The 20,644-nt window shown below is 47.1% G+C and overlaps 1 long non-coding RNA gene across 1 annotated transcript; it reads right to left on the bottom strand.

Moving 5' to 3' along the window:
- Positions 1-1,296: 1,296 nt before the first annotated feature.
- Positions 1,297-18,159, bottom strand: LOC138850606 (uncharacterized). Its single transcript, XR_016237189.1, has 2 exons — positions 17,976-18,159; positions 1,297-3,900 (listed from the first exon to the last, which is right to left on the bottom strand). It is a non-coding gene; the product is annotated as an uncharacterized LOC138850606 (long non-coding RNA).
- Positions 18,160-20,644: the final 2,485 nt, after the last annotated feature.

Raw genomic sequence — 20,644 nt, 5'->3', positions numbered from 1 at the left:
CTGTCTGTCTAACACCAGACAAAAACGTCAATCCTGTTCCTACTTTTTCCTTATATTCTTAGAACTGATGTTGGCAGTTTCCTAATTGTGTCAAATTATGTGGCTGAGCTTCCATTCTTGGAAAGGTGGATGTTATCAACCAATGTAATCAGAAGTAGTTAGTGATGTGTTAAATACAGCAAAGTTTTCAACAAAATAACTACAGTGGTCAATGCTAAGACAAGTTTTTGGTCAATAATGACATTTTAGATATCTAAAGTAAAAAAGCATGGCCTTAGGAAGCACTTGCAGATTGAGAGAGAAAATGTTAAAAATGGAGTTTAGAAAAGTAATTATAAGAAACTCATGAGCTTTATTTGAGGTAATTTTTTTCTAGAAAATGAACTGAAAGGGTGAAATTCTGACATCTCTTGAGTGCCTCAAAAGTTAACACTCTATGGGAAAGAATTAGGATGAGTGAAATAAAAACCTACTGGGAAGTATATACGTAGCTTTTTCTAAGGAAAGAAAGATAACTAGAAAACAGATGTAAATGGTTTAGAATTTCAACTTCAGCATGCAACATGTGTGAAGTATCCTTTTGAATTTAACACATCATGTCCTAGGTCCTAGCCGTTAAGCAGATTTCATCTTGGACTCTACTGAAGCAATTCTTTAGGAAGAATAACAGGTTTAGCAGCAGGAAATTTAATTCTAATATACAAAGAAAAATAGGGAATAAAGGGTATTTAGAGATCCAGCTCTAATTTTGGACTTAGAGAATGCCAATGTCACTCTAGTAGGAGACCAAGAAAATAGACCAAGGAATGAGCTTCTGACATCCTAAAATCAGAAGGTAATCACTGCCAGCTGTGAGGGGATAGCACAAAGCAGAGTCAGAAGAACCATCGGATGCTTGTTTTCTAATCAGATTTTTCACATGTGTTCATCAGCATTCTATCAGTGGTATGTTTTCATCTGTGAATTTAATTATGTGTTTGCCCTTTGTGCAAATTCCTTCCGTAACTTTTCTGAAGACTGTAGCATATGATCTAGAAATGATTCCAACTAGTACAACACCAAGAAAATAAATCAGAAACACATGTATGGCTCAGTAACCTCACATTATTACTTTAGCTCCATCCTTAAAAAGGAGTGAGGGACTGGGTAATCCAGCCACCTCCAAATGTCTCAAGACACTTAATGCCATTTCTTCATTTCTTTGTGACTGATCATCTGGCTACATGCTGGAATGCACTGATTAAAATGAGTCACACTATGTGTATGTAAATGAGTAATCTTAAGTATTAGCAATGCTTTTTTTTTTTTTTTAAGATTTATTTATTTGAAAGAGTTACAGAATGGAGAGACAGAGGAAGAAGTTTTCCACCTGCTGTTTTACTCCCCAGTTGGCCACAATGTCCAGAGCCGCACTGATCTGGAGCCAGGCGCTTCTTCCGGGTCTCCCACATGAGTGCAGGGGCCCAAAGCCTTGGGCCATCGTCTACTGCTTTCCTAGGCCATAGCAGAGAGCTCAATTGGAAGTGGAGCAGCTGGGACTCAAACCGGCGTCTATATGGGATGCCCGCACTGCAGGCGGTGGCTTTTACCCTTTTATTGCTACACAACAGCGCTGGCCCCAGCAATGTTCCTTTAAAATACACTAATGCAAAGTTTGTGAAATTAATGTCTAGTGTTGTGGTGTTGTCCTTTCTGTTATAAATTGTTACCTTAAAACTTCATTAGTGGCCGGTGCGCAGCTTACTAGGCTAATCCTCCGCCTTGTGGCGCCGGCACACAGGGTTCTAGTCCCGGTCGGGGCGCCGGATTCTGTCCCGGTTGCCCCTCTTCCATGCCAGCTCTCTGCTATGGCCAGGGAGTGCAGTGGAGGATGGCCCAAGTCCTTGGGCCCTGCACCCGCATGAGAGACCAGGATAAGTACCTGGCTCCTGCCTTCAGATCAGCGTGGTGCGCCAGCCGCGGCGGCCATTGGAGGGTGAACCAACGGCAAAGGAAGACCTTTCTCTCTCTCTCTCACTGTCCACTCTGCCTGTCAAAAACAAAAACAAAAACAAAACTTCATTAGTGTACTCCTGGGAGCAGGTGTTGAGCAAAGAAAAGACGCTCATATCCTACATTGAGCGTGCCAGGGTTCAATTCCCAGCTCTGGTTCCTGACTAACTTCCCTCCAATTCAGAACCTAGAAGGCAGTGGCCATAACACAAGTGAATGGGTTCCTGCCTCACACATGGTAGACCCAGATTGAATTCTCAGCTCCTGGCTCTGGCCCTTGTCCAACCCTACCCCTTGTGGGCATTTTTGCGTGTTTCTCTCAAAATAATAATTAAAACACCGATGTCTAACACCGTATTATGAAGAAGAGTCTTCCTTGTTAATTCCTATACAGTGTGACTGGGCTGGTGCCTGGCATTTATTGAGTGCTCAGTAACTGCAAAGAGATGTTTAAAAAATTCATGGGCAGTGCACATTAATGCATATTATCTCTTAATCCATTTTTCCATGAATTTTTGGAAGTCACCTCATATTTGCTGAGTGCTTAAGTTACATTTAATTAATTTGCTTCTATGCAAAATATTAAACACCTCTCTTTAAAATTTTTTATTGATTTAATTTTATTTGAAAGGCAGAGAGTTTATGCTGGTTCACTTCCCAAATTCCTTCAACAACTAGGGCTGGGCCAGGCTGAGGCCAGGAGCCCAGAACTCAATCCAGGCCTTCCACCTGGGTCACAGAGACCTAAGTACTTGAGCCATCATCTGTGCCTTGCAGGGTGTGCATTAGCAGGAAGCCAGATCAGAAGCAGAGGAGCCAGGACTCAGGCCAGGCACTCCAGTACGGGAGGTGGGCATCCCAAGTGGTGTCTTAATTGCTGTGCCAAACCTTTTTTCACAAGGGTGCCTATTTTCCTCAGTTTGAAACAATTTGGGAGTGACACCGAATGGTAAGGAAAGTGAAATGCCCCATTCCTCCTACATAACTTACCTCTTCTCAGTAGACTCCTCTCATTCCCCATGCAGTTTGAATGAAGGCAGAATTCCGATGCCATCCATGCCTTAGGTTCAGAGTGGCTCCAAAGAGGTCTTTGGACTTGGTAGTTGCTGTTAACTGGAATGCCTTGCTCCAATCTGAGTCCCAAATGTGTTCACTCTTACCAAGCCTCAGACATCCCACTCCTTCCTCTACAAAGCTTTCCCCGATGACTCCAGTCCAATTGATCATCTCCCTGATCATTTCAGACTTCTTGTTGGTAGAGACTATTTTATGTCCCCCTACATTTCTTTACCACCAGTTAAGAGACCTGGATGTTCATTTAAAACTTTGGGGTTAACTAGGAGTTTTACACCGTGAGGTATTTCCAAACCCCACTAGAATAATACCGGCCTAAGGACAAAGCCCTTAATTCTTAAAACATCTGAAGGATTATGTTGTTTTCCCTTGGTGACTGATCCTAAGACTTTTCAGCTCTCCCACCCCCATCTCATCCATCTCAGTTGCAATTTCCATTCCTTGCTCTGTCACCATTGTGTTGACTGGAGACAGAAAACAGCTGGTGGACATTTTATCTGTAATAACCCTTCACATCCTTGTATAAGAGGCAAGTGAGCAAAAATTTCTTAATTCTCTATTGTCATGTTTTTAGCTCGTATTTGTGTGCCAAGCACCATAACAATCAACAAAATCAACTTGTAAGTACGTATAAAGTACTAAGGGAAAGCGTAGTGTACATGCTTGGTTATGCTATTATTATGACTTATTTTCATACATATAAGACCCTATTTATCAGATTTTTCTGAGGCACCTTCAATCCAAAAACGACAGTCAATTCCAAAAATGTTGATGAGTTTGGAGAATTCCAACAGTTCTTCATCCAAATTGCATTTCTGAGAATGTCTCTGTCAACTGGAAATATGAAATTGTTAGAAATGCATTCCAGTTTTGTTGCTTTGAAAGTATGTCGTATTAAAACATATGTCACATCTGAGACTGTCTTCGCTCTGGACACCAGCTGATACATTAGTGAGTGAAACAGAGATACTTCCAACGTCTTGAACACTGAATGGGGACTGAGGTATTTTCACTGAGGTCTCACATTTAGAAGTTCTGCTGTCACAACTGGGAAACATTTTAATGCCTCTTGACCCTTTGTTGGTTAAAAAACAAACCTTTACTGGAGGCAGCATAACATAAAGGAGTCAGGCGAGGCTGGTTCTTCCCTGTACCCTAAGTCTAAGTATCCTCAGCTGCTAAGTGGGGCTTGGGGCCTTCCTCACTGTTCCCAGAAATACATGAGAGCAAGCTCATTAAGTACAAGGTTCTTTCTCCCCCATCCTCCATCTCAGTCCCCACCTATTCCTTTTGCTGTCTATATGGGGAGCATTGTTTGAGAACATTTTTTTAAAAGAATGTATGTATTTATTTGAAAGGCAGAGTTAGAGAGAGAGAAGGAATGCTTCCATTCACTGGTTTGCTCCCCAAATGGCTGCAATGGCAAGAGCTGGGCCCATCCAAAGCCAGGAACCAGGAGCTTCTTCCAGAGCCACATTCCAGTGCTTTTCCAGTGGAAAAGCAGGAAGCTGGATCAGAGGTGGAGCAGCTGGGACTCAGACCGGCACTTGTATGGGATGCCGGTACTACAGGCAGTGGCTTTACCAGCTATGCTGTCACAGCACCGGCCCCGAGAACATTCTTACTTTTTCCCTAAAATGACTTCAGCACACCAGGGCTTTTACATCCTGGAGTGAAAAATTGCCATAATCTGGAATGTTGTGTGTCTGAAGCTATACAATGCTGATTACCTATCCAGAGGACGTTGTGATGCCCTCTCTGTCCACCAGATGGCAGGAATTCCTGTGCCATGTTCTGGGAGGGAGCTGCTCTGTCGTGTTCGGGCGGATCTGTCAGTAAGACTAGCAAAAGAGCGAAGGTGCACAAACACGAATGACTCTTGACACGGCTTACAGTTTTTCTTGAGCTAGTGGTCACCTCCTTGTCTTTTCCAGCTACAAATGTCTCGGATGTGCTGTTCCCACTCCTCTGGGTTTTTGCATATCCTGTTTCTTCCCCCTAGAACACTTTTCCACCAAACCCCAGCCTCCTTCCTCTGGCTAATTTCTCTTCATCCTTCAGATCTCAGGTTGGGCATCAGTGTCAGGAGGACTCCCGTGCCCTGTCATTCTGAGTTCAGGATGCCACAGCCTTCCCTGCCCTTTGACCTCATCCTGCTTCCAACATCTGCGCAAGTGTTGCCTCCCTGGGGCCAGCGTTGTGGCACAGCAGATTGGGCATCCCATATTATCACATATCCCGGCTGCACTGCTTCTGATCCAGCTCCCTGCTAATGTGCCTGGGAAAGTAATGGAAGATGACTCAAGTATTTGGGCCCCTGCCACCCACAAGGGGGACCAAGATGGAGTTCCAGGCTCCTGGCTTCAGCCTGGCCCAGCCCCAGCCTTTGTAGCCATTTGGGGAGTGAACCAGTGGGTGGAGAAACTGTGTGTGTGTGTGTGTGTGTGTGTGTGTGTCTAACTCTGCCTTTTAAATAAATTGAATGAAGTTCACCCCCCAAAATGCCTCCTCAAACAGCCCTTCCAGCTTGCTTATTTATCATGTCTTATACTGGCACCTAGGACAATGCTTAGGACAATTAAACACCCAAAACCTTTTGGTAAGGAATGACTGTTCTTATAGCACACTATAGCCTCCAATCAACACTGCTTCGGCCCTTAAAACACTATACATGGTCAATCCTTCTTGTCGATACGCCCACTAGATTATGAGTTCCATGACAACAAAATCATTTTAATTCATGCACCATTGTATCTCCAGTGCCTGGCCCATAATCAGGCCTCAATAAATATATGTTGGAAAATGAGCACACAGTTAAACTACACAAATGTACACAGTATAAATAAAATAAAGTCAATTGTTTTTTGAGGAGGTCGGTGACACAGAGGAGAAGAAATGGTGACAGGGACCGTTCTTTGCTACAGTCGCACCTGTGTTCAGAATCAGGTGTGATTTTGATAGCAGTTGTATTAAATACGTTTAATGATGGCTTGATTTTCAACGAGCGAATTTAGAATTAATGTCGTACTCTGTAGGAAGTTAAACATGGTTTGCAGAGTGAGAGTCTGGGGAGGCTCCAGAGGGTTGGGAGAGATGGTTATGAGCAGCCATCTGGTGAGCAGATAGTCTCACAAAAATATGCAGCCTGTGTGGATTTAGACAGGTAGGGAAGAGAAGTGAGGCTGGGCTGTAACATTCAGAAAAAGACTCAGATTTGAACACAAGAAGAACATGGGAGGATGTGCTGTGGGTCTCAAGTAGCAAACAGTGCTCACATGAGGCCTCTGAGGGTCTCTGGGAACAGGGAGGTCCTGCCATCTGTCAGCCAAGAGGGGCGCTGGCCACTTCCAATCCAATCCAATCCCAATAGATTATTATTTTTTAAACATTAAGATGACAAACAGATTTACGAAAATGGTTTTTAAACCCTCTCATTTAACAAACTACCAACATTAACACAGAGGTTATGGGTTTGTGTATGAGTATTAATTTGGGCTACTTGGCATTAGTGATATTCAACTGTTTTTGACCTAGCAAATCAGCAAGTTTGTAGGAATCAACCTCATACAACCTTGTTTGGAGACCAATGCGAGAGGGCTGTTGCCCACAGCGACTGTGAGGGCCTAGCAAAGTCCTCTTTCACCCCTCCACCCGCCCTGGCTCTCTCAATACTGGCTATAGCCTTCAAGGTTGAGGGCATCCCACCCGTGTAGACATGTGAACTCACCCTGTAAGCACAAGGGTTCAAGCTCCTTGACCCAGCAGTGACGGGAACACCAGACTGCGAGAAAGCTAAGTTCTACAGATGAAGCTGATGGATTGAGGGCAAGGAGACACCTGATTCTCTGTGTGAGTCTTTCCAAGGGCAAATGCTGGAGCTTCTAAGTCCACAAGTCAAAGAAAACGCAGCAGTGCCTGATGCAGGGGGGAGGGGGGCTGCAGAAAGGTTGGTTGATGGCTCCTTGTCTGTGTCGCTTAACTGATGGTCTCACCCACTCCCTGCTGCTGAGGGTGAGACTAGTTCTGTTTGACTCACTGTCCCCAACTTCAACCGGGAAAACAGCATGCAACAGCTCCAGGAGCCCTCCCTGCCCTCTCCCCCTGCACCTGCACATTTATGTGTCTGCTCTCCTCCCTCCTTCCCTTCCTTGCCTTCTCTGCTTTGCCAGCCTTCTCTGTCTCACATCCCATCAGGCTCTGTGCCTCCTGTACCCCTGCTAACCCCTGGGTAGTAAGGGAAGAGAGCAATGCCTTCTCCTACCCTCCCCCTCCCACAACAGGTCCTAAGCTCATGTGCACCTTGTGTTCTCAATAAATTTAGCAGCGTTGTTTTGCTCATTCCGGGGAGACCAAGATGTTTGAATTCTTCTCACCCTCTCATTACCATGATGTGAGATGGATCCAAATATGTTGCAACAGCATGGCCTTAGGCCTGCAGCTCTTGAGTTATGAAATGTTGCAGCAAACTCTCCTTGTATAGCAATGTTATCAGCCAAGAACTCTATCCTTAACCCTATCCCCGAGAATTCTAGAGTGCTTCCTCCTGGCTGCGCTCGCAGACTTCCAGAAGGTTCTCTCTGACAGAACCAACATCTGAAATCTTCGTAGGAGTATGGTCAGACTGCTCAGGCAGTTTCTTTGTTCCTTCCCAGATGCTGTGCTTGCACAGTCCATCCAAGTGGGGCGTAGCAGTGGTGCAGGAATCCCCACAACCAGTTCTTCCCTAATTGCACACTTAAGGGGTGCCAGATGTTTGAGTTGGCAGCTGGGCTGCAGGAGGTGGAAATATGAACATTGTGTTTCTTTCCACATGGAATCACGTATAGTTTTTCCAGCATATGATGCGGTTGCCGTAGGAAGGGAAATCTGGACTTTCGCTTTCTGGATATAAATTTTAGGGCCTCTCTGCACTTCGTACCTCTTTGGGAGGATCACTTCCATTATCCTGCCCTGCATCGTCATGATTTGTATGCCTATCTTAGCCTTGAGTGGTTGCCAGGGCTGATTAATTTTCACATCCTGACCTCATCTGCTTCCTCGCCCAGTGTCTATCTAGCATAGTACGTGGCACGCAGCGTTCGATAACTATTGAACTATAAAATTTGTTTTGCTTTGGAGCTGATTTTTGTCCAACCCTCCCGCTGGCCAGTTTTATTTGGAAGACTTAGTATTTAATACATTAGAATGATGCCTGCAGGAGACTCAAGTTGGGGTGTAAGCTCAGCTCTCAACATTTCCAGTTTCTTCGGGAAACTAATCCACAGGAATGGTTCCCCAGTGATCACATCAGTGTTGTATGGCTCCCCCTACCTCCCAGACACATCCTGCCATAGCTGCTGGGGCCAGAGGTTATATCCAACAGGCTGGGCCACTCAATTGACTCTCCCAGGTAGTTGAAACTTTAAGGAAGTAGGTGTGAGCTATTAAAGACTGGGATCTTGAGAGAAGATTTAAAGATTATCACTGGGGCTCTCTTTGTTCCCACTGCACCTGTGGCCTGGTCCTTGCACTCCTCTTTCGGTTCCGTGAGCTGCTGCAGCATCCTTCTGGGAAATCCCTTTTGTGCCCAGGTTGACCAAGGTCTGTTTCTGTTGCACACACCTAGAGGCCCGGCAAGTGCAGTGGTTAAGAAGGGGATAAAGAAGCCCGCAGGGCTTTGGGATCTGACACTGCCTTTACTGTGCTGTGTGATATAGGACAGTCACGAACCACTCTGACTCCTATGTTTAAATATGTATTATCCTGGCGCCATGGCTCAATAGGCTAATCCTCCGCCTTGCGGTGCCAGCACACCGGGTTCCAGTCCCAGTCAGGGCGCCGGATTCTGTCCCGGTTGTCGCTCTTCCAGTCCAGCTCTCTGCTATGGCCCGGGAGTGCAGTGGAGGATGGCCCAAGTGCTTGGGCCCTGCACCCATGGGAGACCAGGAGAAGCACCTGACTCCTGCCTTCGGATCAGCGCAATGCACAGGCCGCAGCGCGCTGGCCGTGGCGGCCATTGGAGGGTGAACCAACGGCAAAAGGAAGACCTTTTTCTCTGTCTCTCTCTCTCTCACTGTCCACTCTGCCTATCAAAAAAAAAAAAATATATATATATATATGTATTATCACCAGGGATTCGGAACAATGCTGCAGAGAGTGAGCTGAAGGAGGGGTGGACTCAGAAATGGCCAAAGGAAGTTCCTTCTGAGGACGGGCAGTGAGTGACTCCCGACTCCAGTGAAGAAAAGCAAGCGCCTATTTGGGAAACAAGAAATTCTGCTGGAGCATGGGGTTCCTCTTTTACAAAATACAGGTTTTATTATTACTTATGCCCTGCAAAGCCAGCAGATTCGGAGAAGATGGTTATTGAAGACAGTTTGTTGCACTCCCGGGTCCCTTGGGAAGGAGGCATCCGCACAGGGGCCAGGTGGGTGAGCACCGGAGCCATGAAGCAGGCAGGAGGAGCAGGAAGAGACACAGGCAGGGGCCCTTATGGTGCTCTCCGTGGGGAGGAAGGAGCGAGCAGGGTCAGCCGGTTGCAGTTTAGCTACTTTGAGTAATTTCAGTCCACCCAGGGCATAGGGGCTACCCCTTCTTGTTTGGTAACTGGCCCTGGGGTGCTGGGGTGATTGGGCAGGGGACCAGGAGCCCCGAGGGTGAGGCCTGGCTAGAGGAGGTGTTTGGAGGGTGGGCTCTGAATTGGTTGGTTTGCCTTCCAAGAGTTCGCTCAAGGGCTAGTTGTTTACAGTCACTAGGAACTGGCTAATCCTGAGAGGCAGAGCTCCTCCATGCTCAGCAAGGCTCCAGATGTCAAAGCATCAAAATAGGAAAAAATAGAGAACTTGGTGAGTACATTCCTGTAGGAGAGGAGCAGGACTTGCAAGAGGGAACAAGAACGGGTCTGGATCACAAGGGACCACGATGGAAAGCAAAGACATTTGGGTTTCACTCTACAAATGGTGTTCTGCAGCTCTCTGGAGGACTTAGAAGGATTTTGTTCTCAGTGTTGTAAGAACTGTCTATTACGAATATGACTCTGGTGTCTTTGGACAGGATGGGTAGAATTTAAGAATCAGATCAACAGGACCAGATGTGGGGTTGAGGGGAAGATGAGGATGAAAAGTAACTCTAATATTTCAAACCTTTGTGATTGGAGGAATGCATTTGTCTCAACAGATACAGGTGTCTGGAGGAGAAGGCATCTCCGGCTGGAGACTCAGGAGATAAGTGGGATTAGGTTGGATTTCAGAGATGTGGCTATGACCATCCTTGTCCAACAGACAGTTCTCATTTATTGCTGCCTTGTGTGAGTGTCTGGCACTGTGTGTGTCTCTGTGTCTCAACCCCTTAAAGCTTTTGTGTCAGAAGAACCTTATGTGTCTTACTGTCTTTGTCCTTCCCCAGTACCCAACACAGAATCTCGTTCCTCTGGTCCTGGCCCCTTGGGGGATTATTTCTCAGCAGATACATCCACCAGGACTTGTCCACCTGAGAAAGGAGCACCCTGGGCCCTGGACTGCCTATCGGAATCCAACGATGTCACAAAGTTACACACCCAGGACATGAACGAGAGACTTAAGTCCAGAGGGGAAGAATGTTCTCTTAGCTCTTTCCTGGAGCCAAAGTTTTAAATCATTTTTGAGATTTAATGATGGTAGGAAAGTCCCTAGTGAATCAGAGACATTGCCTACTTGCGCTTTGTCACTATCAGTGTTAGGCAGCCTCTTGCATCTTGACTCCTACCAGACTTTGTTCATCTGAGAAGCAGACAATTCTAAAGCCGTTAGAGCCTTCCTGTTCCTCTCCTCATTCTCTTAACCTTGTCTCCCCTCTGTGCTATAAGGTGAGGACACGCTGGTGAGCTGGCCCACCTGTTGAGATGAATGGGCTCCAATTTATGCTTTAGACAGAAGAGGCAGATGGTCAGTGACCGAACCGGATCAGAACTTCTCTGGAGTATCCTAACTCCACTACCAGAAAATGTGAATGAGCGAGCCCCAACAATGGTGAAGACGAAAGCATGGATGCAAAATGTGAAATGGCATGATGAAGCAGGAAACAGCTAGGAGGAGGAGACATAGAGGAAGCCTCGTTTATGAAGAGTCGCCCATGCCAAATGCCTTGGGTCCTCTCGCCAACCACTCCCAAAGTGCCATGCACCTCTATTGTTACACCAACAGACTTTGGAACATGTGTTCAATGCCTCTCTTCCCACCGAGGTGGTGTCCATTCAGACAAGGCATATACAGGGCCTGTCTTGTTCACATCTCTATTCTGGTTCCTAGAGTTTTAGGGAAATGGTGGTTTCTTGGTAAGTATTACAAGAGTGAATAAATACATACAGTTAGCCCTGATCATGCTGCAAATACTATCTCTGCTGGACAAAAGTTGAGGCTCCAAGGGATTTAGTGACTCACCTGTCATCACACAGATGGCTGAGAAACAGAGGCTGTGGGGGTGTTCTTTCTATTCCTCATGAATGTCCCCAAGCAAGGGCCACAGCCATGTTCTATGTCTGTTCTTTGTAACACAAATGAACAACAGCTAACTTTAGCAAAATACAGAATTGTTAAAAATTATTTATTTGACAGGCAGAGTTACAGAGAGAAGGCCAGGGCTAGGCTACACTGCAGCCAGGAGCAAGGAGCTTCATCCAGGTCTCCCATGTGAGTGCAAGGGTCCAAGGACTTGGGCCATTCTCTGCTGCTTTGCCAAGCACATTAGCAGGGAGCTGGATCGGAAGCAGAGCACCAAGGACTAGAACCGGTGCCCCTAGGGGATGCTGGCATCACAGGCAGTGACTTTATCTGCTATACCACAACACAGGCCCTGCAAAACAGAATTTAATGGAATGCTATCGGGGGTTCACAGAACAGGAAAACAGCTAAGACACTGGGGCAGAGCTGGGATTCAAATGGTGGACGTGAAGACTGAGCGAGGGCCCTGGAGCCAGGTCTTCAGCAGGCTTTCCCTGTTTTCACCCGTCACTCGAGTCCAGGGCAGAGTTTCATTGGCCAGAGGAGGGCAGCATGCCTGTATTGATGGCCCCACCAGGACTGCACGTACTATGGGGGAAAGCATGTCCTCCCTCCCCTGAGATAAGCCAAGTAGTTTTACTTAAAGTCAGGATGTCTATTGGGCATCCAAAGGAAAAAAAAATAAAAAGTATCCACTCCAAACTGTGAGGTGAAGCTCTGCCAGCTTCCTTAATGGGGTGAGTCTCAAGCTGTGACCTGGCCTCTCCTCCCCCAGGGGGCCTTAACGGAGGAGGTGGAGGCAGGTGGCAGGATCTATCACAATGCCATCTTGGACTGCCAGCTGGGCTCCTCCCTGGAAGTTTCTAAAGTGGAAGAAAGTGAGAATTCACGTGCCTTCCAATCCAATGCTCCTCTCCCTGTCTCCTGTTACCACCAATGAGAGCTGGCCTGGCTGTTTTTGTCTGTTGCTTCTGTTGTTGTTCACACCTTCCTGTGGGATTGGTTCAAATCCCCATTTCCTGATGACCCAACATCCTTCTGCAATCAACTGGCAGAGGGTGAGCCTGCCAAAACCTCAGGTAGCAGCCCTGCCCAGCACCATTTGCAGCAACATCCTGTGTCCACAACTTTCCAGTTCAGCTCTAAATGCCTGTTTGGGTTTATGAAAATTTCCATGGCCTCCTGCTAGGCTCCTGTTTCACCTATGCCAGCCCACAAGCTCAGTGGCCTTGGCCAGGTTTTCTCCCTCCCACAGTGGGCCCCAGCCCCCGCCCTGTGCTGAGTGTCATCATTGTTTTGCACAAGATGCTTTGAATGTTGGTACTGAGCTCCGACTGCTGAAGCTTCCCAAAGACCCCCTTTGGGAGGCAGGGCATATCTTAGGTACCAGGAGAAGTTACAGTCACATAGTCATAGGATTGTGGCAGAACCAGAACTGGAAACCAAGGCTTTTGGCCCATGGCCCCAGCCTTTTCCATTAATAAAGCTGCTGCATCAGATCATTTGAGAGCCTTGTGATTCTGCTACAATACACCCAGACGGCCCACAATTCCACAGCTACAACCAAGTCCTGACATTTCTGTAGAAGCAATTGGTTCAGAATTTTCCCTCAGCAGGCACCAATTATGTTAGCAGACTTTGGGCTAAGCACTTTATAAATATCACCTGCAGTGCTCAGAACTACATTGAGATTTACTATTAGCCCCATTACACAGAGGGCAAAACTGAATATTTTAAAAACAATTTGAAAGGCAGAATGAGAAAGAGAAAGAAATAGAAAGCTCTTCCATCTACTGGTTAACTCCCCAAATACTTGCAAGGACCAGGACTGGGCCAGGTCAAAGCTAGGGGCCAGGAACTCCATCCAGGTCTTCTATGTGGGTGGCAAAGACTGAGTTCTTGAGCCATCATCTGCTGCCCCCCGGGGAAACTGGCAAGAAGCTGAATTCGAAGCAGATGCAGAGGCAGGAATCAATCACAGGTCCTCCAATATGGGACACAGGTGTCCCAAGCAGTGGCTTAACCTATTGTGCCACAACCCTGGCCCCTGGAAGTATTTTTAAAATTTGATTATGATAATTGTGATGATTGTACAACTGTATACATTTACTTAAAAATTCAAACTGTACATGCTCATGTGGCTGGGAAAACAGAAGATGGCATAAGTTCATGGGCCCCTGCACACATATGGGAGACCTGAACAAAGTTCCTGGCTCCTGGCTTCATCCTGGCACAGTCCCAGCTGTTGAGGCCTTTTGGGGAATGAACCAGTGGATGGAAGATCTCTTTCTCTTTGTCTCTTCCTCTGTGTGTCACTCTGCCTTGCAAATAAATAAATAAATCTTTAAAAAGAAAATTCTAATCCCCCAAAAGCTTTCCTTCTGCCCTTACACAGTCAATCCCCATTGCCGCCCCCACTCCAGTATCTGCCTTCTGTCTCATACTTTTGCTTTTTCTAAAAAAAAAAAAAGTTGTTAATGAAATCATATGAAAAATATTTTGTGTCCAACTTTTTCAAGTTAGCATGTCTTTTAATGTTATCCTATGTATTCATGTATCCATGAATGCTATCCATGTTATCAGTAACTGGCTCCTTTTTATGGCTGGATGGTAGTCCATTGTATGAATAAGTTATATTTTGCTTAACTAAACATGAGTTTATGGGCATTTGGATTATTTCTAGTTTGGGCTATTAAGAATAATGGGGCTACAAACAGTTGCATGTAAGTTTTTATGTGATATTATGTCTTCATTTCTTTTGGATTTAGGAATGCAATCGATTGGTCATATTTTACATTTTGAGAAATTGTCAAACTGTTATCTAAACTAGATGTACCATTTTATATTTCCAATTTCTTCACACATTTGCCAACACTTGATATCATCAGTGCTTTATTATAGCCATTCTAATGTGGATAGTAACAGTCTGTTAGGCTTTTAATTGCTCTTTCCTAATGCCTAATACATGATGGTGAACATCTTCCCACTTACTTATTGATTCATATGTCTGCTTTGATGCAGTGTCTGCTAAGTATTTTTCATTTTATTTTTTTATCAATTTGGGTGACATCTTATTGAGAAATGAGAGTTCTTTATATATTCTAGCCACCAATCCCTTACACACAGAGTTTGCAAATATTTTCTCCCATCATGCAGCTTGTCTTTTCAACTTTTCATTGGTATCTTCTGAAACACAGGACGTTTTAAATTTTGATAAGGCCAATTTTGTCAACAATATTCCTTTAAGGATCATGTTTTTGATTTCCTAATCATATTTGCAAAGACTTTCTCCTAAGTTTTTGTCTGGGAGATTTATAGTTTTAGCCCTTACATTTGGGTCTGTAATTCATTTTTTGAAGTTAATTTTTTATATGATTAGTGTGAGTTAAAGATATACAGTAATTGTTTTCTTTTTTACATGCAGATATCCAATTGTTCCCGAATCATTTATTGAAGCATCTCAGCACCTTTGTCAAAAATTGATTGGCCATACATGTAAGGGTTTATTTCTACAGTCTGTTGTGTTCAATAGATTGATATGCCTGCCTTGAAGTCATTACCACACTGTTCTGGTCAGTGCAGCTTTTTTTTTCTAATGTTCATCTCTATTCTTTTCCAAAATTATTTTGATTTCTCTAAGTCATTTACATTTTCATACAAATTTTAGTATCAGCTTGTGAAGTCCTACCAAAAAAAAAAAAGCCTCTTGGGATTTTGATATGCGTTGAGTTGAAACTGTAGATGGATTTGGGGATAAGTGCTACTTAACAACACTGAATCCTCCAATCCATGAATATAGTACACGTCTCTATTTTCTTAGAATATCTTTAATTTCTGTCAGCAGTGTTTTGACATTTCAATGCATATGTCTTGCACTTCATATATTAAAATTATTCCTAAGTATTTTATTCTTCTTTATGAGTTTGTTTTCTTAATAGAGTTGTTCTTAATTTTATTTTCAGATTGTGTGTTATCAGTGTATCCTACGACCTTACTAAACTTGCTGCTTGGTTCTAGTAGATTTTTGTAGATTCCTTAGGCTTTTCTACATATAAGGTCATGTCACCTGCAAATAAAAACAGTTTTACTCCAGGCCAGCTCTGTGGTGCAGTAGATTAATCCTCCACCTGCAGTGCTGGATCCCATATGGGCACCGTTTCGAGTCCTGGCTGCTCCTCTTCCCATCTGGTTCTCTGCTATGGCCTGGGAAAGCAGGCCCAAGTCCTTGGGCCCCTGCACCCATGTGGGAGACCAGGAGGAAGCTCCTGGCTCCTGGCTTCGATCTGCCCAGCTCCAGCCATCACAGCCATTCGGGGAGTGAACCAGCAGATGGAAGACCTTTTTGTCTCTTCCTCTCACTGTCTGTAACTCTACCTCTCAAATAAATAAAAATTTGAAAAAAAAATTTTAAAGAACAGTTTTACTCCTTCTGCTCCAATCTGCATATCATTAATTATTTTTGTCCTATTACATTAGCCAGGATCTCCTGTATAAAAATGAATAGCAGTAATAAGAGCAAAAAATCTTGCCCTTTCCTGCCAGTCCTTTTGACAGACCCCGGCTGCTCTCTTTCAAAGGGAATCCTGATCCCTCTTCCAGAAAAGGAAAGGGTGGATACCTTTCTGTTTCTCTAGGGGATCCCCTCAGCCTCTCTCTTGCCTTCTTGCCTAAAAGAAACACGAACCCCAGAAGACACCCATGCCTCTCTCCAAGGAGTTCCTCTGGAGCAACCCTATCCTCTCCGCACTGGAGTGCCAGTGTCTCAGAGGAGCAGCACCTGCTTCTCTTGACCCACTTGTGTCGGGGCAGTAAGGAGGAATTGAACACCAGCTCAAGTTCCTGAAGCTCTGACCAAAGATCTCCCTCGGCCCCAGAAGGAGCTGAGGCTGAGTTTTTGGAGAAGGCCCTGCCAACCGAGGCCCTGTGGTGTCCCACAGTGAGTGCCACTCTGCACGCCACTGCCTGTGCTCTCTTCTTTCCCATGCTCTTCATAGTAACTGCTGAGCTCCAAACAGGCTAAACCCTCTAAACTCCCTTACAACACCATGCTCAGGGGCTGGTGCTGTGGCACAGCTGGTTAGAGCCCTGGCCTGCAGCGCTGGCTACCCCATATGGATGCCAGTTCCAGCCCTGGCTGCTCCACTTCCAATCTAACTCCCTGCTATGGCTTGGAAAAACAGTGGAAAATGGCCCAAGTCCTTGGGCCCCTGTACCTGCATGGGAGACCCAGAAGAAGCTCCTGGCTCCTGGCTTCAGATGGGCTCAGCTCCCGCCATGTGGTCATTTGGGTAGTGAACCAGTGGATGGAAGACCTCTCTCTCTCTCTATTTCTACCTCTTTTTGTAACTCTTTCAAATAAATAAAATAAAATCTTAAAAAAAAAACAAAAAACACCATGCTCATCTCAGGACCTTTGGTTATATTGCCCCGTCTCTCCTCCACTCCTAACTATAGTTCTTCCTCTTGCACAGAACTTCTGATTGCTCTGGCCCCAGAGACTTCTCCAGCTGTTAACTTAGGCAGGCATCCAACTTAGGGCATGACCACGGGAGATTCGTACTGTGCAATTAGTGTGGATTTCCCCAGGCCACTTAGATATAAGAAACTTACACTTTTGCTGGTTCTAAATCACAGCCAGGGCCAGCGTTTGGCCCCGCTGTTGAGATGCAGGCATGCCGTATCGGAGTGCCTAGCTCCAGTCCCAGCTTCTCTGTTTCCCACCCAGCTTCCTGCTAATGTGCACTCTGGAAGGCAGCAGATACTTGGGTCCCTGTCACCTGTGTGCAAGATCTGGATGGCAGCCTGGGCTCCTGGCTTCATCCTGGTCCACCCCTGGCTGTTGCAGGCATTTGGGGAGTGAACCAGAGGGTGGAAAGGTCTCCCTCTTTTTCCTTGTCTCTCTGCCCCTGTCCTGCTGCCTTTTACAGAATGTGAAAATAAATAATAAATCGTGATCACTGGCTTGGCCCCACCCACCAACACTGAAGAGAAATCTAGTATCAGCCATTAATAGGGACCCCTTCTCTTCTCTACGGTTCCTACAGTGGGTGGGGAGGCAGGTGTTTAGCGTCCTTTATCACTGATAACTTATCCACTGTCTTTGCCCCGAAGTCCACTAGGTAGACAATGGGAGCCAAACTCAGCAGTAGGGCGAGCACAGGGCAACCTCCCAGTAAGATTCTGGCTGACCAGTTGGGCTCCATGCTAACACCACCTGCCACGTTCTTTGAACCTCTCTTCAGTACCCTGCGGGGGACACCCCAGATTGGTTAGCCTCTTCCCACCTGATCAAGGAAGAGGGCGTGGCCGGAGCTGCCTGGGGCTGGAGGGGACCGGCGGCGTGCGTCTGGGGCGGGGGCACCCCCGAGAGCAGGCTGGGCAGCCAGCCCGGTCCCAGCCCCTCCAGCCTGAGCAGTCCCGCCCGCCCCTTGGAGTCCGCCGTTATCCCACTACCTGCAGAGTGTGCGCCTGCTGGCCGCTTTGCCGGCGTGACCGTCGCTCGCTGAGGGAGGTGACTTATAAAATCAACTTTCCGCGCTCGGTTCGAGCCGACCTGGCCCGAGTCTCCTGAACTCTCCTTTGTCCACGAGGCACAGACTCGCTGGTTCGCCCAGCTGATGTCTCACGGCGGCGAGGCAGTCGTGCCCGGACCCGCTTTTCTCCCCTCCCGAAGCCCCGGCCGTGCCTCCCTCTGCACCCTGCCCCGCGGGCCGCGGGAAGTCCTTCTCTCCTCCGCGGCACCTTTCGCTCTGCCCCCGTGCGCCACCCACTACCCCCAGGATAGGTGGGTGGAGGGCTGCACGACGGGGCGGGGGTCGCGACGGTGGGCAGCCGGCGGCGCGTGGATTTCGTGTTATTTTACTGCTGGACACGGAAGATCAAGCTAACATCCCCGGGGAGTCCCCAGGCCTTGGGCTATCCCTGCGCCCGCCAGGGCAGGAAGGAGGGCCGGACGCGCGCGCTGCGGCGCTGTTCTAGTGCCAGTGCCTTGGACAAACAGAGGCGTTTCTTGCCGCTGTTGAAAACCGGACATCTTTTCAGGCAGGCCCCTCCTAGGGCTTGCTTGTTCCTTCCTGCCTGGGTCCCTCCGCCTTGCGGTCTCTCTGCTCAGCCACTTCCTCCCTAACCTCCTGCATTATCTCCTGCGAAACACTGTGAAACTCACTTCCACCTGGAAGCCGCTCTTCTCACGCCACCCTCTAGGTCCTCAGCTGTCTCAGCACCCTTGGGCTTCCGTTTGACTTCTTTGCATATGTTTAGTCTTGGCTTTGCAACCCATTGGTGGTGGGGGGGGAGTTTTTAAAAGAGGATTTATTCATTTGAAATGTAGGGTGTCAGAGAGGGACAGAAAGAGATCTTCCATTCACAGGTTCACTCCCCAAATGGTCCCCATGGCCCGTGCAGGCTAGGCCAGGTGGGAGCCAGGGAGCCAGGAACTGCATCCTGGTCTCCCACTTGGATGGTAGGGGTCCAAGTACTCAGACCATCTTCGGCTGCCTTCCCAAGTGCATTAGCAGGGAGCTGGGTTGGAAGGAAGCAGCAGGGACTTGAACCGGCGTTCCCACATGGGATGCCTGCAGTTACAGGTGGCAGCTTAACCCTCTGTGACACAACACAGGAACCAGTATCTGAAATCTTATCCCCTAATCTCAAATTCCCTGAAGCCGGGGAGTTCATCTTTCCCCACCCTGAGCAGTGCCCAGTTCAGTTCTTGGCCCACGATCTGTTGACCAGCTCTCACAAAGCCTCATACTTGCCGCACAAAACTCAGGATGTCTGCGGGAGAACTCAGGAGGGGATCCTGGGAAGAACGGCTCCTCTGCCACCGGCCCCTGACTCAGACCCATCCAGCGCCCTGAAGTCTCCTCTCACGTGGGGATGAAGTGTGTGCACTGTCTGTCTGTACTCCCTAAAGCCAAAGGAAAGGTTTGGTGGGGAAAGCAGGGAGGGGGTTCCTGAAGGTGGTCTATTTCCAACAGGTCTTTCTGAGCCCTCAGGGCACATGGCACAGGTGAGTGGGACCCGGGAGTCTGTAATTTAAAAAAAAAAAAAAAAGCAATGCAAACAAGGATGATGGACAGTGAGCTTTGTGAAGGTGTGACAGATACTTGCTTCTCAAAGTGCCGGCCTCAGGCCAGCGCTGTAGCACAGTGGGTTAAAGCCACGGCCTGTAGTGCTGACATCCCATATGGGTGTTGGTTTGAGTCCTGTCTGCTCCTCTTCCATCCAGCTCCCTGCTAGTGCACCTGGGAAAACAGTGGAAAATGATACAAGTGCTTGAGCCCCGGTACTCACATGGGAGACCCAGATGAAGCGCCTGACTCCTGGCTTTGGCCTTGCTCAGCTCCTGTGGTTGCAGCCATTTGGGGAGCGAACCAGTGGATGGAGGTGCTCTCTCTCTCCTTCTCTCTCTCTTTCTAACTCTGCCTTTCAAATAAATAAGTAAATATCTTTTTTTGTTTTGTTTTTAAAGTGTGGACCTCAGGCAAATAGCATCAGCCTCACTTGGGAATTTTTAAGAAAAGCAGAGCTCAGACCCCACCCAGACCTACAGAATCAGAAGCTGCCATTTCACAAGTTCTCCAGGTGACAGGCACGAACCACTCAAATTTGGAAACTCCTATTAATGACTGCACTGACTTGAACAGCCTGGAATCACGGTCACTTTTGCTGTCAAGGAGATGTTGGTGGGTGCGGGACCGGGCACAGGGGAGGTCTGAGCAGCTGCAGCTCTGGGACCCTGTCCCTCCCGTACTGGGCATGCCTTGGACTATTGTCCCAAGTGTCTGTCTTTTCGGCCTCGGCTTTTGTAATGGACACCCATCCAATAACTGAAGAGCGTGTTCCGCTCGGTGGTTGTGTTTGTCGTAGCATTCATGGCTGTGGAAGTGCGCAGGACGTGGTTAGGAGAGTGGAGGAGCCAGTCTGGGAGGGGACTGCTGTGTCTGTCTTCATTCCCTGCTCATCCACACCCTCCAGCCCCTCCAGAGGCCCCTCCCCAGCCTTCGTTGTCATGACTTTTCTGTTCCTACTTCCTGTCTGTATTTTCTTCTTCTTCTTCTTCTTTTTTTTAAGATATATTTATTTATTTGAAAGGCAGAGTTACACAGAGTAGGAAAGAG

Source organism: Oryctolagus cuniculus, chromosome 7, assembly GCF_051225735.1.
Source record: "Oryctolagus cuniculus isolate XC-2025 breed Fujian yellow rabbit chromosome 7, ASM5122573v1, whole genome shotgun sequence".
In the NCBI taxonomy this organism is placed as follows: domain Eukaryota; kingdom Metazoa; phylum Chordata; class Mammalia; order Lagomorpha; family Leporidae; genus Oryctolagus; species Oryctolagus cuniculus.
The sequence above is the reverse complement of the archived record's forward strand: the minus strand, read 5'-3'. Positions and strand labels throughout refer to the sequence as shown.